Raw genomic sequence first — 23,571 nt, 5'->3', positions numbered from 1 at the left:
TTCATTTGAACACACCAAGCTCACACCAGCTCTGGGCCTTGGCATTTACTGCTCCCTCTTTCCAGGATGCTAGCCCCAGGCTTTGCGAGGCTGGCTCTCTCTTGTCATCCAGATTTTATTTCAAATGTTGGCTTTCCCGCAATGTCAGCCCACCCACTCTCCTTTTAATCGTTTTCTTTGCCATCATCTTGTCTTATATTCCTCATATACTATCCAAAATTGTTTGCTTGTTTACTGTCTGCCTCTCCACCCAACAATGTTAATTCAGAGCTTCCTTATCTGTGTCCTGCCTCTTTTTGCTGCATCCTCTGGGGCTGGCGAGATTGCTAGTACACAGTGGGTACTAGAGATGATATTTGCTGAATGAACACATCGAATGTTGTGGAAAGTCAGGCAAATGACTGAAGGCACTGAGAAAGGCTTTTAATTCAGCAGAAAGAGAAACTTAACAGTCTGTCCATTTATGAAAAAGACTGTGTCAAAAGTAGTGAGTTTTCCCTCCCTAGAGGGTCAAGCAGAAACCAGATGTTAAGAGGGGGACCCAAAATTTCTCATGGCGATTGGACAAGATCACCCGAGAGTCTAAAACATATTTTCATTACAAAAGGAGGGGAAGCAGTGAAATAACCCTTCAAAAATATTTTAATTTTCTCCTTAAGTCTTCTTGCTACATAATTCACATCATGACCTAGATTTCAAATGTAACTAATACAATATATTTGCTCTCAATCCCACCACTGGAGTATATTCGTGGATAAAATGAAATAACTAGAATATTTAACAGGAGGGAAATTCAGTGCATCGGGAACAGTGACACCTGCGGTCCCTGTGTCTGCAGGAAAAACTTCCCAGTCTCTCAACAAAAGACAGTGACCCAGCTGGCACAGGTGAGAATCTCCTCGGATAACAGGGACGATCAAAACATGGGGACCCAAGTCGTCTAAGGGATCTGACAAAAGGGTTGGAAAGAAATAGATTCCTCCCTGGGTGCCCACTGTGTTTCAGGCAGTAGGCACTCGTGTATAAATTATCTCCCCTAATACTTGTAACGATAGTAAGAGGTGGTTAGTCTCCTTTTATTTTATATATTTTTGTAAGCAATGAAAAGGCAGTGTGCAGTAGTAGAAAAGCAAAGAAGCTTTTGTAATTGGACAGACCCAGGCTAGAATTCTTATACCTAACTGACCTCAGGTAAGTTTCTCACCTCTCTGGGGCTCAACGTGCCTTTCTGCAAAATGGGCTAAAATCTACTTCATAGGGATGCCATCGTGACTCAATAAGATTACCCACGCCAAAGAGATAGTGCAGTGCCTGGCACTCAGTGGGCATTCAACGAATGTTAATAGCCTGTCTCTCTCCCCAAGGCAGACATGGAAACATGCTATTAAGGTTAAATGACCTTCTCAAGGTCACAGAACCAGGAAGTGTGATGACTAAAATTCCACAGGCCATCTGTAAAGCCCATTGTGCTGCTTTGCCTTTGAATGGAGATGCCTTCTGTGGGCGGCAAGTGCATTTCAGGCAGAGGGGAGAGCTTACTCCAAAGAATGATAACATAGCAGGAAGGATAAGAGCTCTTGTGCTGCTCTACAAGAACTGTTTCTCTCCAAGCATCCCCGAGTATTGAGTGATTTAATTTTCTGGAATGCACTGATACCTGAGCCAAGACAGTTTGGTCAGAACTGTCATTTCCATATCTAACCAAACTTCTGAGCAATTAACAGTATAGGATTTTTTGTTCATCTTTAGGAGAAAAAAATGTCTTCACTTTTACCTTTGCAATGCTAACTTAAGAGCGCATGGCAGAGCTGTCAAATTTCCATCCTTGGCAGATCATCTTGGAAACCAAGAAAGAGGAAACAGATTTAGCTCATGCCTGTCAGTCTACAGAAGGACAGTGAGATCTCAAGACTAGCATTAATATTTATTTTCTTGAAATTGCCTACACATGACACTTGTCATCCAGTGTTGACATTCACTTTTGTTTGGATTCACTTATGGTAATTGCTGTGAGGTAGGATGGGGTGGAAAGAGTCCAGGGTAGAAAAGACCCCAGGTCAGTCCACATAATGTTAATAAGTTTCTCTGGGCCACATTGGCTACCTGGGAAAAGGAGGAGTAATTGGCCCTGTTTTCCCCTTGAAAAAGATCAGGACTCTTCCAACACTCCCTCTTCCAGACTTTCTATGCTCTGTTGCTTCCATGGCATGGCTGGGAGGTTCCATATATAAAGGTTACCTGCATAATGAATGTAATTCTTCAGGATTGAAGGAAGGAGGGACTTGGGCCAACCAGGGAGGGCAGCATGGTGGGGCAAGGCTTTAGGGCCAGAAGATTTCAGTCACAGTGTTTTGCGGAGCTTCTGAGAATTCCATGATACCATGATGATAAAGGCAAACTGCCCCATAGGTAGTCTGAAGTCAACCCATACAACGTTGTTTTCCAAATTAGTGAGAGATTAGGGTTGAAGCATCTAGAAAGGAGTTGCAAGTGGGAGGTGACTAAAGCATCCCCCCAGGAGCTCTGTCTGCCCCATGACAATCACCAGGAACAGTGCTTTGCAAACTTACACGTGCACACTGACCCGCTAGAGATCTAGTTCAAAATGCAGATTCTGATCCAAGAGTTCTGGGGAGAGTCCTGGGAGTCTGTGTTTCAATAAGCTCCCAGGAGAACTGGTCTGCCCACCCATAGCTCTCGGAATGGCAAGAATTCAGTGAGCTTGGAACAACTGTGTTCATTCACATTCAGATCCTGATGCCCTTGGCCTTGGGCTGCGAAGGCTGATGTGCCTTTGGATTTTGTTTCTTATGATTGTTGGGGCAGTTTGTTTTTAAAGCCAGGTTTGGAACCACCTGCGGCAGACAAAATAGAGATCAGTCCGGTCACAGAGGTTGTGTTATCTGTGGAGGGGGGCAGAGGGGAGACGTTGGAACTCAGAGGATTTAGAGCCAAAAACCCAGGCTCAAATCTCAGCTCTATAACCTAAAATCCACAAGACAGTACTGAAATCTCAGAGCCTTAGATTGAATGCCTTGGCCCAATATATACCAATTTTGAGGATTAAATAGAACAGTCTATGTGGTGCTTATGAAGTTGCCATATTGCCTGGCCCAAGGCAAGCCCTTCAATCGTGGTAGCTATTTTTGTCCCTAAAAAAAGAAGGCTGTGTGGTATAAATGGGAATCAAGGATGATAATTAGTCAAACGCATTTGTTCATGATCCAAAGTACTGCAGTGACTCAACCAGACAGAGGCTTCCAGAAGAAAGGACAGTGACACACAGAAGCAATCCAGGCTCTCTATCTGGGGAGGGGGCACCCAGAGGGTCCTCCATGAATACCCCCTGCCTGAGTGATGGGCAGCCATATGTGTGCAGTGGGGAGGCCCCCAGGAGGGCTGAGGAGGAGGGGCTCCTTCTCCTCAACATGTTTAATCTGCGGTGCTGTGCACAGAAGGCAGCAGTGACCTAAATAAATCCTTCATTAGAAGCAGAAACACACTGGCACAGGCAGAGTTCTGTGACAGGAGGGCGGACAGGGCCTCTCTTATTACTCAGTGCGGCTGAGTGGAAAAGGGGGCCGTGCTAGCAGACAGGAGACAGGAGCTGGCCTGCCTCAGTGCACTTGGATATGCACAGCTCGATCCCTGCCCCCGGTGTGACCCAACCTCCCAACAGGTACCATCTGACTGTGGGAACCTCCCTGGCTGAGGTGGACGGCCATGATCACCCCACAGATGGCCAGCATCTATGAAATCTATACACTTCCCCAGAAATGGCAAGGAAAGACACACTGAGCATCAGAGGCCAAAGAACCCTGCGCTGTCATCTTGTCCTGTCCGTATCCCTGTTGATGGGGAAACAGGTGGCCACAGAACGGGAACTCCAAGGTCAAGTGTGTAGGGGCTGAAATGAATCAGAAAGCAAGGTCTCCTGATTCCCATGCCACCGGGGCTGAAACACATGGGAATCTGTGTTTCTTTTATGTTGGGACAGGGAACATTAGAATACTTTGCAGCTGAAAATACGTATATACAAGCCAAAGTAAATTCTTCCCCTGGGTGGGCAAAGGTAGAGGGCGGATTTGTCTCATTTCTTGAGCCAGGCTGTACAGAGTGAATTTTGTTTCCCCCCAAAATTCAGAGGTTGAAGCCCTTATCCCCAGTGTGGTGCATATTTGGAGATGGGGCCTTTGGGAGGTAATTAAATTTCGATGGAGTCCTGAGGATAAGACCCACAATGGGATGAGGGTCCTTATGAAAAGAGGAAGAGAGATTGGTACTCTGTCTGCCACTTGAGCACACTAGGAGACAGCAGACATCTGCATCCAGGAGAAAGCTCTCACCAGGAACGGAATCTGTTGGCATCTTGGTCTTGGACTGCCCAGACTGGAGAGCTGGGAAAAATACATTTTTGTTGTTGTTTAAGCCACCCGGTCTATGGCATTTTGTTACAGCTACCTGAGCAGACTCATACATAGCCCTTAGAAGAAATAGTAAAGAAAAAGAGTCTGCTTGCGACTGCTTCCACTGTGTAAGTTTTCCCAGGGGTAGCACACAGCGGTCTCCTGGACCAGGCAAGTGATATCAGCCTAGGAAGCCTCCTGGCCAGTGGGGACCATGTGTGTACGTGGTCTGTCTAAGGAGCCAGCTGCTGTCAGCTCCGGCAGATGTGGCTGGAGACAAGAGACCCGTGTGGGCTGATCTTTGGATTTTTCAAGACTGAACGATGGATATGTATGTGAAAACTCCTGATTATTACTATTTATGAATGTAATAAATGGCTATCAGTTGCCAAGACAGGTGAAGATGAAAAAAAGAAAAGATTAGAAAGCAAGTCTGCAAAGACTGATGCCTCAGGTCTCTACTTTGCCCGCAGGTGCCCCCCCAAACTTTTACAGGGCACCTATGATGTTTCTAGGATTATACTGAGTTCCTGGGGACACAGAAATAACCCAGTGACCGTCCTCAGAGCACCCTGTAAAGTAGAAGATACAGGTGGAAGGAGACCTGCTACCGTGTTCAGTGTGGGCAGGGATTAGGCACAGCTGCATCAGAGCCCAGGGGAGAGAGGCCACACAGGTAGAAGACCAGGGAGGGCCTGGTGCCGTTCTACCAAAAGGTGATCAATGGCCGGGTATAACCCGGGAGGAGGCTTGGGGTCTGCTCAGCAGGCAGTCCCCCAGGGACAATCATCCCAAATGGAGTTTGTAGCAGAATCAGGGCAGGGCAGGGCAGGTTGCGGGGACTCGACCTGTGCTGGGGTTGGCTGTGGAGGTACAGTCTATGGGGGAGGGTGACACATACGAGGCTGCAGGAGCCAGCAGGGGCCACGACTTGAGATTCAGAAACACACTGTAGGGAAAAGAGCCATGGCAATGGAACAAAGCAAAAAGTGCTGAGCTTGAATCCCAGCAATACCACTCACAGATTCCAAGATGGGGCAGGTTAATGGAAAATCTTGGAAACTACTGCTCACTTTTGGTCCAAGAGCTTGTTTTTGTCTTTGCTTTGGATATGCATGTTCTTGGTTTAATATGATCATTTAAAGGCAGACATTTAAGTGAGAGCTTAGTACTGACCTTGAAACACACCGGAGGTGCAGTGAGGACTAAGACATCCCTGCCTGCAAGTCGCTGAGAGGGAAACAGGCATGGACAGAATTAAAGCATGGTGCCATGGCTGGTTTTGATTTTACATTGTCTGTATTTTTGGTTTTTTTCCTTTTTTGAATTAAATTGCTGCTGTTCCTGTAACAGCACTGAATACAGCAATGGTGGTGCATGGATTTTTCCTCCACCCCCCCGCATACACATAGGGCTGTGATTTCTGTTCATCCCTTACTTAAAAATTTTTTAAAAACACTATTTAAGTTAAATATTCCTTTATTCTTAAGCTTCAGGTTTTACAAAATGAATTAGTGTCTCATTTGCCTCTGATTTGAGCTTGAACTTATCTATAATGAATTTACTTTAAACAGGAAACACCTACCTTATTATCTCAGTCATCTTGAAATCTTTAAATGCCATTTAATCTATTGAAAAGATCTTGCACTAGACACAAGCTTCTCTGTGATCTCTTGTTATCTCGTTATATTTTCAGTATCTTCAGATTAAATATAACACTCTACAATAATTTCAATCATCGTCAGCCTGGTCATTTATTCTTTCTGAATGTTGCTGCAGAGTGATTTATGGTTTCTTCTTTTAAAATATTTTCAATTTATTATTACTTAAATAACATATTTGAAACGATCTGGCATCTGAGGGAGACATTCAGGAATCCTAAGATGAATTACAAGAGCTCAGAGGGGGCAGGCTGGTGGTTAACAGTGTGGGTTTGAATCCCATCTCCATCCCTTACTCCCTCTGTGTGACCAAGAGCAAGTTACGTGTTCTCTGTGTGCTTCGTTTCTTTTTTTTTTTTTACCTGAAATGTAGGGATGGTTACAGTATTAATTTTGTAGGATTGTCATGAGGCTTAAAGGAGATATTTACTACATGAGTGCTAAGAAGAGGGCCTGGCATATAGAAAACCCTCACCAAATGTCATCATCAGCCCTGGCAGGACTGTTTTCCACCGTAGTGGCTGATAAAGGTCTTATTCAGGTAGTCAATATTGCTAACACCGATCATTTCAGGCAGATAAAATGCATCTCCACAAAGTCACCTTTGCTTGAAAGGACCAGTGCACAAGACTGAGCGTGGTGCTGAGCTGGCGTCAGGAGCTGGGGTCTAGTCCCAAGTTCTGTCCTGACTTCTGTGTGACCTTGGCCCAAGACAAAGAAATACTCTAAGCCTCTTTTACAAAAGGAAACAATTGGCCCACAAATGCTAAGAACATCCGCCCTCTTATACCTATCTACAATGCAAAGGCTTTAGAGAATTAAGAAACATTCTTGACTATCAAAGCAAGATACTATTATCCCCTAGGGGTAAGACAGGAATAAAGACACAGACCTACTAGAGAATGGACTTGAGGATATGGGGAGGGGGAAGGGTAAGCTGTGACAAAGTGAGAGAGTGGCATGGACATATATACACTACCAAACGTAAAATAGATAGCTAGTGGGAAGCAGCCGCATAGCACAGGGAGATCAGCTCGGTGCTTTGTGACTACCTAGAGGGGTGGGATAGGGAGGGTGGGAGGGAGGGAGACGCAAGAGGGAAGAGATATGGGAACATATGTATATGTATAACTGATTCACTTTGTTATAAAGCAGAAACTAACACACCATTGTAAAGCAATTATACTTCAATAAAGATGTTAAAAAAAAAAGATACTATTATCCAAAATTCCAAACAAAACAATTACTGTTAAAAATAAATCATAAAGTTTTGTCACTTGGCATCAGTCTAAAATTTCATGGGTTAAAGGTAGCAACATGTCTTGAATTTCTACACTGCTAAAGTCCTTTTGATATAAGGGAAAATAATACAGCTTCTAGCAGGAAAGACTGTCCCCTTGGGTAGGGTCTTCCAAACTACCTGCTGCTCTGGTTCTATTCAGATCGTATTCAGTGTTCATTTAAAAAATATTAATTGAACGTACCACCTGATTAAGAGGTGGATCAGCTAGATTACAGAACCATCTCCAAAGGATGCTTAGTCACCACCAGAACAAAACAAGATGAAGAAAAATAGCATTATATAAAAGGCTTCTCAGTGATTAGAAGATATACAATTAAACCAAGCCCTTCAGGCTGGGGTAGGGGCTGAGGGGTTGTGTGTGGTGAGATAAGCCTTCCCCACACCCAACTCCAAAGGGTCAGCTTCAGGACCTTCTAGGCTGGATAGAAGCAGTGGACTCTAGGGCTTTTGCTTGTGTAAGAGAGGGATGTAAGTTTGGGAGTGAGCAAAATTGCTTAAGACAACAGGAAAGGGCTGAGGGCTGCCACAGGGGTCCATTTTCTTGGTTCTGACCACACATAACATTCAGTCTCTCCCTAAATAAATGAAGATGCAACTTTTGAAGAATAGTTGGACGTGTAAAAACCCAATTATCAGCCTGCTCAGCGTAGCCACAATTCAGCCAAGCCCTAAATAGCCTTGTTGTGTATCAGGCACTGGGGAATTGGAGACACAGCTTGCATCCTGTTCCTTCCCTCAAATAACTCAGGTACACGCAGGGGTGTAGGGTGTACTGGGAGGCAAATGGAGGGAGAGGAGGCAAAATCTGTGATGACTGCACTAAGGTTAGGGCTGAGAGATGGCTACAGATATGCTGCTTATTAGCAGAAAGATTCATAGATAACAATAATGGGTAGACATACATCACACATCAAATTATTTTGGTCTTATTAATGTGTCAAGAGACGAGAAGAATTGTAACAGATTTACATTTAGAAATAGTTTGTTTTGTGTTTCAAAATCAAAGATGGAAAGTGGGGTGGGAATGAGTTATCATGTCCCAATGACTGTATTTCTTTCTCCAATTCTTAGTGAACAAGAAGGAAAAAGCAAAGGCATTGGAAGAGGGAGTGAACAAACAGAGGTCTTCATGTGATTTTCTACATTGCTCTTTGTTTTCTGGTGTTGATTAGATTTGACGGAACTTCAGTAGGGCTCATCCATGGGATTCCCCATTCCAGTTCCTTCTGAAAGGAATCTGCTGCATAAAATTGTGTGTGTGTGTGTGTGTGTGTGTGTGTGTGTGGGAGAGAGAGGGAGAGAGAGAGAGAGAGATAGGTCCAATGATGAACTAAGTTTTCAAGACTTCTGCAACTTTCACACCCTCTCAAGGCTATCAATGCACTAACGAAGCCAACACGTGTCTTGAGGTCCTGCCCATGTGATGCTTCCATGACAATGTTTCCAAAGTTGTCAAAGAAAAAATCTGACTGTGTCCCCCTTGATCATTGAGCCACATTGCTTTCCCACTTTGACAACTACCTTCATTCCCCCATCAGCTGGTAGGAACATGCAGGCCTGGCTTTGTACTCCAGATTAGGACCAAACTCAAACTAGCATTGGTGTCCAACATGCCAGGGAAAAGGAGGGGCTTGGCCAAAGCCCAAGGGTTCAAATTAAATGAGGTTTTGAAGATTGTGCTGAAATCTATGGTTTGGCTTTCCACAAGTCTCCTTCAAATGTTTAGAGTCATAGGGAGAAAGACATTTAGTGTGAGTCACTAAATTAGATTTCAAGAAGATTTCTTCTTACACATATTACTCTCCTTCTTCCCTCAGACACCACACCCAGGAGTCTATGTGATTGGCTCAGGACACAGACACCAGGCCTCCTGAGGGCAGGTCCCTTCCGGGCATTGCCCAGGGATACAGGAAGGAGACAGGTCCCCCCCTCAGCCTCCAGGAGACCACTGTGGAAGGGGAAAGATGGATGTGGAAATATATACTTACAGCCCAATGAGATGGAGGAGACTCTGGGGTAGACACTATTTTAGCAACTTAAAGGAGGCCAGGAAGGGGAAGTTTGTGACATGCTTCATGAAAAAATACCTAAGAAACATTCAGAGGTCTGATGAGGACAAAAGCCAAGCTCACCGCTTTTAACTGACATCCAGGGTAAAGTATATAAACAGAAAAATAGAGAAATAAATAGAACAGTGTGGGAAGATCAAAGCAAGTGAGTTGATATCTGCCGGGGTTTAAATTCTGGCTTAGTTATTTGATCACGGAAAAGCTACATGCCTCCCTGGGTCTTATTTTTTCCCATCCAAAGATAGGGTATGCTTCCTACCATGTTGAGTAGCTATAAGAATTAAATGAGATATTGCAGAAAAATACCTTAGTCCACCTGACACAGGGTTAGACCCTCAATACATAGTTCAATAAAATTAGTTCAATCAACAGTAGTATGATGAATTAGCTTGAAGAGAAAAATAAAAGGACAATAATAGCAATGAAAATTCAGATTTTTATAACTAGGCTGCTCAATAATTGTTGTAAGTAAAGAAAGGAATTGCAACATTCCAAAAATTGACAAGGAAAAGCATTCTTAGGAAAAAGTGGAAAATTTTGAGTATTGAGAGCTATGCAGAGAGAGATAGATGACAAAGAAAACAGCAGAATGAAAAGCACAGAGTGGCTCAATCTAATGTTTTTAAAGGACAACAATTATGAGCTAATTACCCTTTGCACCATCTTTGCAGAGGACCGTAAAGAACTATTTAAGTAAGAAAAGGCAGCAGGTGAAGGCAATTCTGAACACATGAGATTGTTTAAATCAGCAGGGCCCGGTGGCTTGTGTAATCAGAATCGTCACTAATGGCTCCATGCCAACCCCGAGCCCTTCTGCTGCATCTGCTGGAATTTGTGTGATGGAGGAAGCGTGGCTGGGATCAGAGCAAGGCCAAGGCCGGCTCCACTTTCAAGACTAAACAGTGTAGAGCCTTCCCTGGGACAGGGGCCTCCCAGGCTAGGGGAAGGCTTATGCACACAGGGCTGCTTGCAGTGAGAGGGCTAGGGAAAGGACAGAGCGCCGGGCGGCACTCACTTTACCCAGAGGACATTTTCTGGGGTCACTTTCATTCCTTGGTGGGTCACTAAGGACAGCTGCCTATCTGAGCTCAAAAAATCTGAACTAAAACATCAGGCTTCTCTCAAAGACTGATGTTTCTGTTTATGATAACGGTACTTTCACTTCCCAGCGGCACATTCTGTTGAGCAATCCTGCACTGAGATCGGGGAGCAGGCAGGAGCGGGTGCAGAGCTCTAAGAGCAGTGGTTTATCCTGCTCTCTGGGGGCAGCTGTTTCCTGAGGGATGCGGTGAAGCCCACAGCAATCACAGCAACGTCACGGCGCCAGAAGGAGCCAGGAGAACTGAGAATCGACCCCACATCTCAGTGCCTCCTCCCTCGGCGGCCTGTCCCACTCAGGTTGGTGGCAGGACTCTGCCCACTTGAGGCTCTCAGAGACCTAGAAAGACAGTGCAGGCCATCACGCCAGAGTGGGGAGAAAATGCACAGAACCTCAGCTGGCCCTTCAAGCTCCAGGAAGTGACACTTCGCTTCCTCTCACTTTCACTGCCCACAGCAAGTCACAAGGCCATCTGATCTTCAGATAGCAAAAATGCAACCCTACCCTGTGCATGGGAGAGAGAGAGCCGCAGAGCTGCCACATGCAACTGCCACATGCACGTTATTTATTATGGGTGGAGCTGGGGGGTGGTGGTTGGAGAGCATCCAGGACAGACCTAAGGGAAGGACAGAGCCTGGAGCTAATAAAAAAGGGGGAAGGGCTTCCCTGGTGGCACAGTGGTTAAGAATCCGCCTGCCAATGCAGGGGACACGGGTTCGAGCCCCGGTCCGAGAAGATCCCACATGCCATGGAGCAACTAAGCCCGTGCGCCACAACTACTGAGCCTGCGCTATAGAGCCCACGAGCCACAACTACTGAGCCTGCGCTCTAGAGCCCACGAGCCACAACTACTGAGCCCGTGTGCCACAACTACTAAAGCCCACGTGCCTAGAGACCATGCTCTGCAACAAGAGAAGCCACTGCAATGAGAAGCCCGCGCACTGCAACAGAGTAGCCCCCGCTCGCTGCAACTAGAGAAAGCCCGCATGCAGCAACGAAGACCCAACACAGCCAAAAATAAACAAATAAATAAATTTTTTAAAAAGGGGGGAGGCTGTCAGAGGGAACAGCATGGGCAAAGGGTGGAATATCCACATTCCTGATTTATCTGGGGAAACAATGGGCAGTCCTGTGGTCAGAACACAAGGTGTGTGTCAGATCAGAGGATGGTGAGGGACAAGGCTTGAAAGATTAGAATGTGAATGCCATGCTGCAGGACTTGAATTGCATCATTACTTGTATTATATTTTTAAAAAAACCAAAACAGCAAAAGAAAAGCTAGGTTTTGAGCACCCACTCTGGGCATTAAATGTTCCCTATGCACCACCACATTTAATCCTGACAAATCAGAATTAAAAACAGAATATATTGGGTTCTTAGATTTTTTTAGTCAACAGTTATTTCTTGGGAACAGATTAAACATTAAATAAGTGTATGAAAAAATCCATAATTAAAAATCACAGAGTATGTGCGGTTTAGAGAGACGATTACCTTGCCCAAAGGGATACTGTGATGTAGCAACATGGATGGGCCGAGATCTCATCTATGTTTAAGTGTCCTGCACTCAAACACTAATACGGTAAATCATGGGGCTCCATGGGACATTCTTCCCCAAGGGACAGGGCAGGGACCTGATTATATTTGTGTTTTGCAAAGATTGTTCGGGTCAGGCCTGGAGAAATTAACATAGAGAAATACTGCAGATGCAAATGGTTGTAAAAGTTATGGAGCTGGGGAGGGAAAGAAAAGCATAACCCGGAGAATATAGGATTTGTATTTCAGCTGAAGACAGAAATAAAAGATGTTATGAAGCAGAGCAGGATCCATTGCCAATTGCAAGATACAAACATAAATGTAATAGTTGCTCAAAGGCAAGAGGGATCAATTCAGGATGACCGTATTCGATTAATTGGCCTCTTCCACAGTTTCAAATGTCTGTGCCTTAGTTTCTCCTTCTGTAACTATGGCCTGTGGGCAAATTTTTGGCTAATGGGACCTACCGGGGGAATCTTCCGCAGGCTTTTGAGAAAGGTTTCCTTCCCCGATTAAAAGAGTTCCCCAACCTTCCTCCCTTCCTATGTTAGAGCAAAGGGATGAGCGAGGCTGCTGGGGGCACCATGGGCTTCTCACCACCTGGAAAGGGATCAGGAAGGCAATACACAGCTAGAGTCTTAGCAACGTTCTTGATCTGCTTTTCACACAAAATCAGGCTTACCAGCAAGAAGAGCTAATGATCACTACTAAGTGCTGCGTTATACACACTTCCTTGGTACCAGACTCTCAAATCAGTGTTTCACATATGTTATCAAATGTGATTCTAGCAGCAAAAAGTCCATGAAGAAGTATAATTCCATTTAACAAGGCAACCAACGCTGGGAACAGCGTTTTCCCCGATGTCAAACACCTCAGATAATACACTACCTTCTGGAGCAGGGGCAGTTCTTTTTTGTGACCTCCAAAGTGCTCTGGCCCCAAGGATGCTCCCACCTGGCTGAACAACTGAGGAGGGCAGACCTGTCCCCCAAGAAAAGGTCAGTTCCTCTGATGTGTGGTGTGGAAAGTGCTTAAAGATCAGAAGGGAGGGAACCATTTCACAGGGAGAAATAGGGGCAGGAGAGATGCCACCCTGAAACTCTCTCTAATAAGAGTCCATGTTTAATGAATGGAAATGTAAAACTAAACCCAAAATAACAGACCCACCCCTCGCAGCAAGAGGAGGACCAAGAGGGGCACAGTGGCTGTTCCCTCCACACAATGTCACTGGGTTCCCTTGGGTTCAGTTGTCATCTAGGACTTTATGCAGTTACAGAGCAGGGGGAAAGGTTCCAGTTTCTCTATTTCCATCACGTTCCACATTCTTTACAGTTTCAGCATTACAGTTTTTGCGTCCGTCCCTCAAGGTCATAGGTATTAAGCTGGGGTCCTGAGAAGCCTTGGGAGAGGGAGAGGGAGTGGTATTTACTTAAATGACTGCATCGGGACGGGATTTAACCAGGGACTTACTTTTACAAGATGTCACTGCACTTCCCTGGGCTTCAAATCCTGTCTTCTTACAATCCTTTTCTGCCCTGCTTCTCTCCCTTCTCTTCTCTTCCCTCCCTCTTCCCCAGGTTCTTCCTCCCTCCCTTTCTCTCTCTGTGCTTTGTGTCTTCCCCTAACAGTAATACCTTTTCTACATTACTGCTTCTAAGCTATTGGCCCAGAAAATGAAATAATAAGATTTGTATGGATTATATAAATTAAGACTAAAGAAACAAAGGGCAAAAGACTCAGAGAGTCTCCCAGGAATATGATGCATGAGATTCAGTCCATGGTCTCTGTGACATGACATTGAGTTTGCAGTCTCAAGGTCTACACTGCTTTCTTTTGTCGTCTTATTAATAACATTTTTAAAAAAGCTGACTACGAGCCAGGCACCATGTAAATGCTTGACACTACTTATTTGGTTTAATGTGCACTAAGCAATCCTCTGTTATAATTTTAATTATGCCCATTTTGAAGATGAGGAGACTGAGGCTTAGGAAGGGGAAGTAACACCTCCTACTGCATGGCCAAGAAGTAGCAAAGTAGATCTAACCAGATCTCTCTGGCTGATTAAGACTACATCCTCACCACCATGCCGCTTTGCCTTCTTTCTGGTCCATATTCCGTATAAACATAATGCTAGTAAGCAGCTCAGGTTAAGTGAGGAGTTAGTAATATCAGATGCAACAGAAACTGATTATTTTGGCATGAGCAGTATCTCACTATAGAAGAAAGCATTAAATTCTGCTTGGGAAAAGTCTACCGGCAGCCAAAGTCTTGTTTATTGAGTTCCCCAGCAGGTTATTACCTGAAATGGAAACACATTTTCACGGCCATCCTCAGAACAACATATTCCAGCAGTCCTGGGGAGATCTCGGACTCAATTCATAACTTGAGTTCATCTACTTGGGAGGAGCGGGTCTGAAAGGCCCTCTCACTGTTTTATGAGCTTTGGATTCATCTGATGAGGGAGAAATTGCAGGTGTGAGTTTTCAAAGCACAAAGTATTCCTTCAGTGTACTCAGTGGAACCCTTGTATGTGCCTCTAGTTCCAACTCCAGCCCTGCAGTAAATGAGCTCGGAGCAATATTGTTGAATAATGTGCTGTGTTAGCAGACTGAATGCTCCCCTGGTAGCCTCATGGGATTAAAATACCTTCTTCCCAAAGGGTATTGGGAATAATCTGGTGCATGCATGGGAGATATCCGACTAACTTATTAAATGCACTCAGAGATCTGACTTGTCCACAATTCTTCTGCTTCTTTTAGCAAACAGGTAAGCTTGCCTTGGTTTAATCTGTTGCTAAGCTCATCAGAGAAAACAGCCCTTCCTGCTCTCCTTGGATCCCTGGCTAAGTCATTTCACCTCCAAACTACTGTATTCTCCTCTCTGTAACTGCCTCCAGCTCTAGAACGTTCACCAAAGGCATCACCCAGAACTGTCACTGCAAGAATAGAGATGCTTAATAAAATATAGGACTTCCGGTTAAATTTAAATTTCAGAAAAAACAATCAATCATGTCTTAATATTGAGTATCTGGGATATACCTATACTAAAACAGTATATGCTATTTATCTGAAATTAAAATTTAACTGGGTGTCCTGTATTTTTATTTGTTAAATCAGGCAACTCTGCATAAGAAGAACATAAGTTTTCTTGAGCACTACGCTAGGCATTTGATATGGGCAATCTCTTTTAATCCTCATTAGAATGTTGAAAAATCTGAGACCCAGAAAAACTGTCTATTTCTCAGGGTGATACAATCAGTAAGGAGGGGATCAGAAATGCCAACAGACATGACTTCAAACGCGATGCTGTTTCCACCTCAAGAATAACTCCAAAATCTAATCCCAGAAGCCTGTAATTGACACCTTTTCTGTCCTTCCTATCCGGGACACTGCGAAAAATCTGGTTGAAGACGTAATTTACATCAAGTGCAAGTGAGTTTTCCAGAGACAGTGCCAGCCTGCTTTCACTCCATGCCACTTGAGTATGTATTTTTCCGAGCACAGCTAGAAGAGCATGCCTTTTCATTTCAGCTGCGTCTGCAATCACCTTTCTCCCACTGTATTTTAACTGCTGATGCAGGACTCTGATTTACTCTCCTAAACTAAAGAGTGAAGACATTTACATAAAGCAACCCTATTGCAGGGTGTACCTAATCTGCAGAATTCTAGGGGAAATTCAACAAGACACAAAACGCATCTCAGAAAGTGCTGAAATGGAAGTTCTTAACGAATCAAAGGAGACGTGAATGTTTGAAATCTAAATATATTTCTCCGCTTATAGAAAACTCAGTCCTCCAGGGGTTTAACCAGTCTCCACCTTGAGCGATGTGCTCACTGCAGGCGGAGAAGCACAGCCCTGGATCCAGGGTCTGCTGCCTTCGTTCTGAGGATCTAAGGCAAGTCGCTTCACTTCTGGACCTTGGTTTCCTTAAATACGAAATGAAGATGCTAAGAGCTCCCTGTCTCCCTTGAAGAACTGGGTACAGAAGAAAAAGGAGACAGTGGGTATTAACGTACTAGATGGAAGTAAAGAGTTATCATTTTCACTCTTTTTTTTTTCCATTTTTTTCCGTCCTTTTTAATCATTTTCATTCTTTTCATGCCAGAGTGCTTTGGAGCTGCCAGGATCTAATCAGGGAAGGGTTTGTGTTTAGCATATCAGCTCTTCACCTGGGCTGACCACACTGGGAATCCCTAAAACCGACAAATGAGATCGCACCTAGGGCTTGGGGCCATATTTTGATTATCTTGTATCATCATCGTTCTTTGGCTTTTCTCTGCAAGCCTCTCTCTTTCCCCCATGAAGCCTTTCCTAATTCCCCCAGGCAGAAATGTTGCCTCTTGTTTCTTTTCTGAGCAACTACTTGGAACCAGACACACTGTTCTGGAAGCTGGTGGGAGAAACAAGCCTGCACCTCCAGATGCCTGCTCACACAGGGTGCATATTCTGATGGGGGCGTGAGAGATAGTGAGCAAGTGAACCAATGAAGTAATGAGAGGACTCCAGATAAACATTATGGCTACAAAACCATGCTGTGGGAGAGAGTACTGCAATGAAAGAAATAAATAGGTTGATTGTAAAGGTGTTCTCAAGGTACAGGCTTACCTGATGACACAGGCAAAGGCTCAAACAGGATGCATTTCTCAGCTCATATGTGAAAAAAGAAAAAAAATGCTAATTTATCTGACTGCCATACTAAACTGTAAGTTCCTCAAGAACAAGAACTATTTTTTTAATTTTCTGCACAACTGCCCTGGCAACAACAGTCACTATTAATGGCTGGGCCGACTGGGGAGAGGGTGTACTAGAGTTTCAAAAATCTTAGAACAGATTTTTTAAATACTTTGTTTTCTTGACACAAAATGAAATTTGGTAATAACACAAAATGTCATGGCCAGGTAAAAAAAGCTTTAAAAAAATCTTTACTGATGATGGGGTCCAGGATTCAAACAGGTTGAGAAGCACAGACCTAAACTGTTCCTGACACATATCAGATGCTCCATTAAAAAGATGCTGAATGCCAGCATTCTGAATGTCAAAACTCAATACTTATGACACCCTTTCCACCCTCCTTGTTCACTTTAGCCATCTACTCTTTTGTGATCATTTATTCATGTCTTCCATGCTGGTCTACAATTTCCTTGAGGACTGTCCCTTGATTGGTTTTGTCTGTTAGTGGATTGTAGCACCTAATCCAGTGCCCGGCACCTGCTGGACACTCAAGGAATGGGCTCAATAGTTGATTTCATTAAAATTAAGATAACAGTCTGTTATTAGGGGTTTACCCACAGTAGCAACTCCCAGAATATAATCCAGGGTCCAAATTCCCACACCCCAAAATCTTTTTTTTCTGACAGTGAAACTTGACTTTGGTTATGCTGAGTCAGAGACTGAACTTGGAGATTCCTGCCCCCGCTGCCGAAGGTTTTACCCCAGCACCCTTACACTTCCTCTGATTTATTTTTATTCTTAGCACATCTGGATCTAATCTAGGATTGTCCTTACCCATCTTGCTTTTACCTGTCTCTTCCACTAGAAGACAAGCAGAAGGGCAAGGCTTTCCCTCTGTTTTATTCCCTACTGTGTCACCAGTGAGAAGAACAACTCTTGGTACATGATTGGAACTCAATAAACATATGTTAAAGGGATAAATGCAATTGGTGTAACTGCTTACAGGACAAGGAAAAGGAATACCGCAAACACAAATTCTGTAGACATGAAATTTAACTCACTGGAGCACTGTCTACACTACACTCCCAGCGTACCCTTGCCTCAATACTCCCAAGAACTGATTTTACTTAGCCTCATATTCCAACCAATTTCTTTTCTATCCCTGGAACCCAGAGGCCATAAATTGGAGGCCTGTGGGATATAGATGAGGAGACCTACCTATAGGATTGTTTTCAATTAGCAGCTGGTACTTAAAAGTCAGTAGATTCTGCATAAAATTGTGAACTTGCAGCCTATCTTGGAAAAAAAAAAATCAGATGTGGCAAGACAGGGCCTGAGGTCCCAACTTGTGTGCTGGGTCAGAGCTGCAGCCCCCCCACCCCCCTTACCCTGATTGTTCCCAGGCCTGTTTTGCTCAGGCTATTCCTTGCCTGGCTGCTGAAGGCATTTGAGTGAGCGACCCCTGCTGGAAAGTTACCAAAAAGCATGTAAGATGGAAAAAAAAAAAAAAAGAAAGAAAGAAAAGAAAAGATGCCCACTGGGATCTATTTCAGTTATGTTTACGCTATTTCTTGGAAGAATAATGTATTCATTTTTCTAGAACTCTGGTGGTATCACATAACAACTGACAAACTATGGCCCAGTAAATATTATTCTAACGGCCTGAAAAAGCTATGAGCTTAATTCCCTGTGGGTAGAGGAAGCTGAGAATGCTTCATGCCAGAGGCAGGCCTGAAGACAAACTGTGAACGGCTGAGCATCAGCTGGTTACAATTCTGGCTAAATCAAACAGAGAAAGAATTTACTTGAAGACTATGAGTTACCTCTAGGAATTAATGAGAAGCTGAAAAGCCAGGCTTGGAAATGAAAAGGAATGGAGGGAACCTGGCACCAGGGAGCGTCAGGATAATTCCATAGGAATGGCATCCCTGGGACATCCTGTGACATTGAGGCTGCTGCTGACACCATTTGATTCATGACCCACGGTCATAAATAAATGCTCAATTGTCCTTTTGTCCTTTAGTTAGTCCCTCGAGATTCCAAGTCTCAGGTGGGATCATCCAGCTGAGCCCCAGTTCAAGGCACAGAGATGTGGACACAGAGGAAGAGCCCCACCCCCCCCATGGAAAAGTCCCTCCATGAGGGGAGGGTGGTACCCCCTGAATAAGAAGGGTGTTTGGTTGCTGGGAAGCTTCCAAAATGCGGAAGTCCACTATGGATTAGGAGGAGATTTTAAGTGATGATGGGAGAGAGAGGGCAACACAGGCAGTACAGCGGAATGGAATGAGAACAGACAGACCTGAACTCCAATCTGGAATCCTTTGTACCCTCAGAAAATTAATTAACTTCTCTAATCAGCAGATTCCAAATCTTTAAAACAGAAATGATGCCATCTGCCTGTGTACAGCACGGGGTTGCTGTGAAGATTCAGTTCAATCGTTCATTCACTCACTTCGAAAATACTTATCGAGCATGTATTAGCCACTTAGCTAGGTCCTGGGGACAAATTTTGAACACCAAAATGCAATAGAGAGACACTTTATGCTGATGACAGAGGTAGACAAGGGAAACCCAGGTCATCTCCTGAAACTGATCATGTATCACTTTTCCCCAACTGATACACTCATCTGCAAGTTCCTCCTTTTTTGGTTAATCAATATCAGGGCCCTTCCTGAAACATATATTTCCTGAAGACATACGAAATGCATTAAGCTAAAAAAAAAAAAAAAAAAAAAAAAAAGCTCAAAAATTTAACTCTGGTTCTACAAACAAGAAACTAATTGTTCTCAAAAGCCAGGAGCCCTGATGCTGGTGAATTTCAGGTGGCTTAATCACAAGGAGATAGTGGTCCATTATATGAAATCCTCTCCCTCATTTAATGTTTAGCATATGTAATTCACACAGACATTCACAAACTATAATTAAATTTAGCATTAAAATAGACCAAATGAAATTGGCAGGAAAAGCAAATTAAGTAACCTTGTGCATTTTTCACCAGTGTCTGAGAACTGCCCAAATCCTCTTCACATACATTTCTCTCTTTCTCATAATCTTTCAGTCTCTATTTTGCAGAGGAAAAATCTGAGGCTCAGAGAGTAAAAAATAATTTGCTTAGGGTCCTGGGGCAAGAAGCTGGCTCCAAATTCAGCTAGCACTCTTGCCATTCCCCACTGGAAAACGTTGGCCTTGCTAAGAAGCACTGGGTCATTAGTGAGGTTGAAGGAAGATACTTACATCAAAGTGATGGGTCAAAACCCAGATCTTTTCCAACACCAGCTGGAAAGTTACTGCATTTCCCACAGAGCAGCTAGAAGGTTGCTACTCTCCAAAGTTGCTACAGGCCTTTACTCCTCCAAGACTGTCTCTCACACAAGGACCCTGGCTTAGAAGCGTGCCCTGGAACCTGGATTCTCAGCTGTGACCCTGAAAACAGGCTCAGTTCCATCAGGACATCATTACCTTTTACTGTCCCTCTCTCCAAACTGGCCTCAATAGAGAGAACATGACTCTGTACTCCCTGTGGGCATGGGCCACCCTGGGTAGATGCCCTGTTCTGGGAAAGGCACTGTTTACCCATCAAAAGCAATTTTACATCAGCCAGTCCACATCCCTAGCCCCTTTCTATTCGCCATCAAATTTTAGTTCAAGATAAGAAAAGCTTCCACTTTGTGTTTCCCTTCAAGGAGCACTCCAGACTTTTCCAGTAAGAGGATTTCTTCTTTTCACAACAAAAGTGCATCCCCAATTATACTGTGGAGTCCAAGGGTTCCTGAACATCTGCAAAGTGGAGGACTTGAAATTTCACACAAAGCACACCACAACACAGCTAAGAACCATGGACTTTTCCTGATGCCCTTTGCAAGTTCAAGGTAGCACTTTCTCACCAGTTTCCCGAGCAAAGAATTTCCCATCTTAAAGCTACGGTGCCCTGAACAGCCCGCAGATTCAGCCTGGATCTCTAGCCCGGAAACACCGCTCAAGATGCCTCCGTAAGGGATCCTCACTGGATGTTACCTCCGTAATTAACTGCTTCGACTTAAGAGTGCTTAGTCACGAAGTTGCTGATCCCAGTCAAACTCGGCTGAAAGAGTTAGAAAGGACCCGCTGAAGCCCTGAAAAGCTCCTTGAGAAGCTGATCTTTCTCTGCCTAGCGCTGGAGAAACCTTATGTAACACAATGGTCCATTTCAATGTTACTTCTACAATCCTATGGGAGGGGAAAAAAAAAAATCTAAGCACTGGAAACACAAAGAGTAACGTGGGGATTTGTAGCAGAAGCGTCCATCTCCTGGAATTTCACTGGGTCACGCTTATTCGAATCGCACCCAATCGTTACTGAGAAAGCGGAAGGCAACAATAATTCCGAACGCCAAAGAATGGGCTTCAGAAATGCAGGGAGGCAGAAGTTGGGTTATCTCCCCCTCCTTTTTCTTTTAACATGAAATTCCTGAAATTAACACTTGAGTGGAACTTGGTAATTACATTTCAACAAAATAAGGTAAGATTTTGCAGCAAGGCGAGAACGCCCGTGTAGGACCCAAAGGATCCTGCATGTAAAAGGGCTGTGGCCACTAAAGTCGGTCAAGCACCTGCGCCCGGGCCCTAAGGAACTCTCCGGGGATCGGCTCTCGCAGCGAGCGGCGGGCGGAGCAGCCGAGCCGGTGGTGCCGGGGCTTCGAGAGCTCAGGCTGCAGAAGGAGGAGTGGGGCGCACTCCATCCTCATCCCTTGGCTGCTCCGCGCGGCTGCTCCCTGCTAGCAGGGGACCGCTTCGGGGAGCGCAGCGAGAAGACAGTAGATTTGGAGTCGCCTCCCCAGAATGCCCCCAAAAGCATCTCTGTACAAGTAGTGGGTAAAAATAGCCGGCGGACAACGCTGGGGGGAGGAGCGAGACTCGCGCAAGACAAGGAACGGATACAACTGGTCCTGCAAAGTGGAGGGCGGAGGAAGAGGGATGCAATCCCCTCCCGAGAGAGGGGCCTGGGAGTGCGAGGAAGCGTGGACTCCCGCCCGGCGGAGGGAATGAGATGGAAGACTCACAGAGCCGGCAAACGTCCGCGGAGCAGAGCACACCTCACACCCCGCGCGCTGCATCCCAGCTCTTGCCCCCGCTCGCTTCTCCATCCCTTTTTTTTTTTTTTTTTGCCGGCTCAGGAAGCGGCCCTCCGGCTCCCGGCACAGAAGGGGGAGCAGCGCGCGGTCGGCCGCCTGGCTCGGAGGGCGCACCTGGAGACACCAGGCTCCGCGAGTGTGCCCCTGGTTCTGAGCCGGATTCTACGCGTTCCCACCGCGGGTTGGCGCCCCTCCTCCCCTCACCTTCATCTGCCGTCACCACCCAAGGTGCTCGAAATAGAAACAGATGCAGGAAAAAAAAAAAAAAAAAAAAGAGTAGAAAGTAACACGAAAAATCAGAACCGTGCATAATCGGCATTAGGGGAAAAGGGCACGTAAATGTCTTGTCGCCTCGACCCCTCTGCTCCCGGGCATCCCCGCCCCTCGCGAAACGCCCCATCTCCGCTCCGCTCCAAAAGCACACCAGACCAAGGTTTCCCCACCCTGGACGCTCCCTCAACAGACTGACTTTTTGCTGACTGTATCCGCGCCCCAAGTTCTCAGCCAGAGTGGTACCCGGGCTCCGCTGCGATTTGCGCTCCTGCTACCCCTCACGGTCGGTCCTAGAGAGAAGCCTCGGGCAGGAGCAAACCTCCTGACTCTGCTAGGGAGTAAGGGGGAAAAAAGAATCCAATCCACCAAATCAGAAACCCAGATACCTGCCTGTAAAAACCAGTCCCTGAAGACTTGCACAGCTGAGGGACCAAGTCAGGAGGTTAGGAGGATGGGAAAACCTCTGGCCTCTCCTTCCTTTTCCCCCCAATGAACACTCCACTTGCTCCAGCCTCAACTCACCTTGGGCTCTGCTCTTGCCCTAAGTCCGGGCTGCCAGGTCAGGGCACCACGACGGCCCCTGCTCTCGCCACTCCCCAGACTGACGGCCCTCGCCTCGCGCGCTCCTCACTCACCTGAGCCGCGCCACCTTCCAGCCGGTCTGGCGCCCGAAGTCGACTCTCGGGCTTGGCCATGGGCAGCGCCGTGGAGCACCGGCGGCCGGCGGAGCGAGCCTCGGGACGACCTGGGCAGGCGGGTGAGGCACGGGCGCAGGCACCCACTGAGACCCGGCAGTGGCGGAGGTTCGTGGCTGCCCGCGAGCCGGGGACTTTGCAGGCGCGAGGCTAGGCTATCAGACCCGAGGAGGGGAGGAGCAGGAGGAGGAGCCGGAGAGGGAGGAGGGGACGGAGGAGGCCGGCCCGTGCTGAGGGAGAGCGCGTCGGGCAGAGGAGGATCGCGAGCGCCCACTGCTGCCTGGCCCGCTCGGGTGCTGCTCCGAGTCGGGTCCGCTCGGTGACCGGCTAGCTACTTAGCGCTCGGGGCGGCGGGGCTGGGCTGAGGACTCCCGCCGATAGGTGTTGAAAGAGTCAGTCCCGCCCACCTGACACGGCAGTTCCTCGGGTTTTAGTCCCGGGAGGCTGGGGGAGTGGGGATGGGGGCTTGGGGAGGGGACCAGCGCTACCGGGAGGGTGGGGCCTGTTGTGGGTTGGGTGACTCTGCCGTCGCTGCAGACCTGGCAAGTCCTGTCTACTCCGTCACTCTTGCTAGGGAAAGGTAGGTCCGAACCCCGAGCCCGCATCTTCCTCCACTTTCCAGCCTTGCAAGGTCCCCGGCACCTGCGCTCCTCCCACGTGCGTCAGCACCGCCGGTTTCCTTCCCGGCAGGTGCCCACTTTAGGCGTCGGCGCTCCCTGCTCCGCCCAGGAAGCAGTGGGAGCCATCATCA

The 23,571-nt window shown here is 46.1% G+C and overlaps 1 protein-coding gene across 4 annotated transcripts in view; it reads right to left on the bottom strand.

Annotated features, from left to right (window-relative positions):
• Nucleotides 1–22,987, bottom strand: part of HS3ST1 (heparan sulfate-glucosamine 3-sulfotransferase 1) — a 29,735-nt gene extending 6,748 nt beyond the window's left edge. The window contains exon 1 of one of the 4 annotated variants that reach the window (XM_036852081.1): nt 22,761–22,987. The gene's annotated coding sequence lies outside the window, so the exon portion shown is untranslated. Of the gene's footprint in view, nt 1–5,582; nt 5,640–22,321; nt 22,421–22,647 lie in introns of those variants that run through there. The other 3 variants (XM_036852082.1, XM_036852083.1, XM_036852084.1) reach the window with 3 other exon arrangements.
• Nucleotides 22,988–23,571: the final 584 nt, after the last annotated feature.

Source organism: Balaenoptera musculus, chromosome 5 (assembly GCF_009873245.2).
Source record: "Balaenoptera musculus isolate JJ_BM4_2016_0621 chromosome 5, mBalMus1.pri.v3, whole genome shotgun sequence".
Classification (NCBI taxonomy): Eukaryota; Metazoa; Chordata; class Mammalia; order Artiodactyla; family Balaenopteridae; genus Balaenoptera; species Balaenoptera musculus.
This window is presented reverse-complemented; position numbering and strand designations above follow the sequence as displayed.